The sequence below is a fragment of the Penaeus japonicus genome, unplaced genomic scaffold (genome assembly GCF_977035675.1).
Source record: "Penaeus japonicus unplaced genomic scaffold, GWHDUDI00000001_assembly GWHDUDI00000001, whole genome shotgun sequence".
Classification (NCBI taxonomy): domain Eukaryota; kingdom Metazoa; phylum Arthropoda; class Malacostraca; order Decapoda; family Penaeidae; genus Penaeus; species Penaeus japonicus.
The window spans coordinates 26793222-26795721 of NW_028234403.1; positions in this window are offsets into that span (position 1 = coordinate 26793222).

Consider the following 2500-nt stretch of genomic DNA (forward strand, 5'->3'; position numbering starts at 1 on the left):
ATAAATAAATTTATATAAATTTATATATACAGTGTTCGCGAAAAGTTTGGGCACAAAATTATAGGCACCCAAAGTTTCCCCTACACTCAAAACATGCAAGAAATACAACTTTCCGCCCAAACTTTTCGCTATTTTTCAATGCTAGCGTTTGGAGCATCATTTAGCCGAGACAATACGCGCTACTTGGCAACTCTGTTCAGTTGCGCTCGGTGGCACTTGGAGTCAGTGTGTAAACATCTCTCACGGGTACTATGCTTTTTTTTGCTTTGGTCTCTTGTTTTTGTGCCTTGATATCTCGATAATGGGAAGTGGTAAAGAGCTAGAAAGAGACACAGTTGTTACTATCATAGCCCTCTATAAGGAGGGTTATAAGTGTAAAGATATTGCTACTCGTGTGGGTGTGTTGTGTGTGTGTGTGGGTGGTGGTGTTGTGTTTGGTGGTGGTTGTGGTGGGTGTGTGTGTGTGTGTGTGGGTGGGTGTGTGTTGTGTTGTGTGGGGGTGTGTTGTGGTGGTGTGTTGTGTGGTGTGTGGTGTTGTGTGGTTGTGGTGGGTGGTGGTGTTGGTGTTGTTGGTTGTGGTGGTGGTGTGTGGTGTGTGGTGTGTGTGGTGTGTGTGTGTGTTGGTGTTTTGTGGTGTGTGTGTTGTGTGTGGTGGGGTTGTGTGTGTGTGTGTGTGGTGGGTTGGGTGTTGTGTGTGTGTTGTGTGTGTGTGTGTGTGTGGTTTTTGTGTGTTGTGGTGTTTGGTTGTTGGTGTTGGTGGTGTGGTGTGGTGGTGTGTGTGTGGTGGTGTGGGTGTGGTGTGTGTGTGGTGGGTGTGTGTGGGTGTGTGTGTGTGGGTGGTGGGTGTGTGGGTGGGTTTGTGGGTGTGGTGTGTGTGTGTGGGTGGTGTTGGTTGTGTGGTGGGTGTGTGTGGTGTGTGTGTGTTTGGTGTGGGTGTGTGTGTGGTGTTGTGATGATGGTGTGTGTTGTGTTGTGGTGATGGTGTGTGTGTGTGGTGGGGTGTGTGTGTGGGTGTGTGGGGTGTGTGTGGGGGTGGGTGTGTGGTGTGTGTGTGTGTGTGTGTGGTGTGTGGGTGTGTGGGGGTGGTGGGGGGTGTGTGGGTGTGTGGTGTGGTGTGGGTGTGGGTGTGTGGGTGGTGGGTGGTGGTGGGGGGTGTGTGGGTGTGTGGTGTGTGTGGGGTGGTGGTGTGTTGTGTGGGGTGGTGTGTGTGTTGTGGTGGTGTTGGTTGTGTGTGGTGGTTGGGTTGTGTGTTTGTGGTGGTGGGTGTGTGTGTTGTGTGGTGTGTGTGTGTTGTGTGGTGGGTGGGGGGGGGGGTGTGGGGGTGGTGGTGGTGGGGGGTGGGGTGGGTTGGGGGGTGTGGGTGTGGGTGTATGGCGGGTTGTGGGGTGTGTGTGGTGGTGTTGGGTTGTTGTGTTGTGTGTGTGTGTGTTTTGTGTTGTGTGGGTGTTGGTGTGGGTGTGTGTGTGTGTGTTGTTGTGGTTGTGTTGTTGTGGTGGGGGTGTGTGTGTGTGTGTGTTGGGGTGTGGTGTGGTTGGTGTTGGGTTGGGGGTGTTCTGGTGTGGTGTGTTGGTGTGGTTGTGGGTGGGGTGTTGTGTGTGGTTGTGTGTGTGTGTTGGTGTGTGTGTGGTGTTGTGTGTGGTGTGTGGGGTGTGGTTTGTGTGTGTGGGGTGTGTTGGGGGTTGGGGGTGTGTGTTTGGGTGGGGGGGGGGTGGGGTGGGGGGGTGGGGGGGGTGGGTTGGTGGGGGTGGGTGTGTGGTGGGGGGGGTTTGGGTGTTGTTGTGGGTGGTGTGTGTGTTGTGGGGTGGGGGGGTGTTGGTTGTGGGTGTGTGGGTGGTGGTGTGGGGTTGGTGGGTTGGTGGTTTGGTTGGTGTGTGGTGTGTGTGGGGTGGTGTGTGTGGTGTTGTGTGGGTTGTTGGGTTGTGTGGGTTGGTTGTTGGGGTGGTGTGTGGTGGTGTGGTTTTGGTTGTGTGGGTGGTTGGGGTTGGTGTGGTTGGTTTGTTTTGGTGTGTGTGTGGTGTTGGTGTGTGGGTGGGTGTGGGGGTTGGTGTGGGGTGGTGGTGGTTGGGTGGGTGTGTGGGGGGTGGTTGTGTGGTTTGGTTGGTGGGTGGGGTGTGGTGTGGGGGGTGGGGGGGGTGGGGGGGTGTGGGGGGGTGGTTGGGTGGGTGTGGGGTGTGTGTGTGGGGGGTTGGGTGGGGGTGTGTTGGGGTTGGTTTGGTTGTTGGTTGGTGTGGTTGTGGTTGGTGGGTGTTTGGTGGGTGTGTTGTGGTGTTGTGGTTTTGTGTTTGTGTGGGTGTGTGGGTGTTGGGGTGTGGGTGGGGGGGGGGGGGGGTGGGGGGGGTTGTGGGTGGGGGTGGGGTTGTTGTTGGTTTGTTGTTTGTGTTTGGTTGTGTGGTGTTGGGGTTGTGGGTGTGGGGTGGTGTGTGGTGGGGGGTGGTGGTGGGTGGTGTGGGTGGGGGGGTGGTTGGTGGTTTGTGTGTTGTGTGTGGGGTGGGTGGTTGTT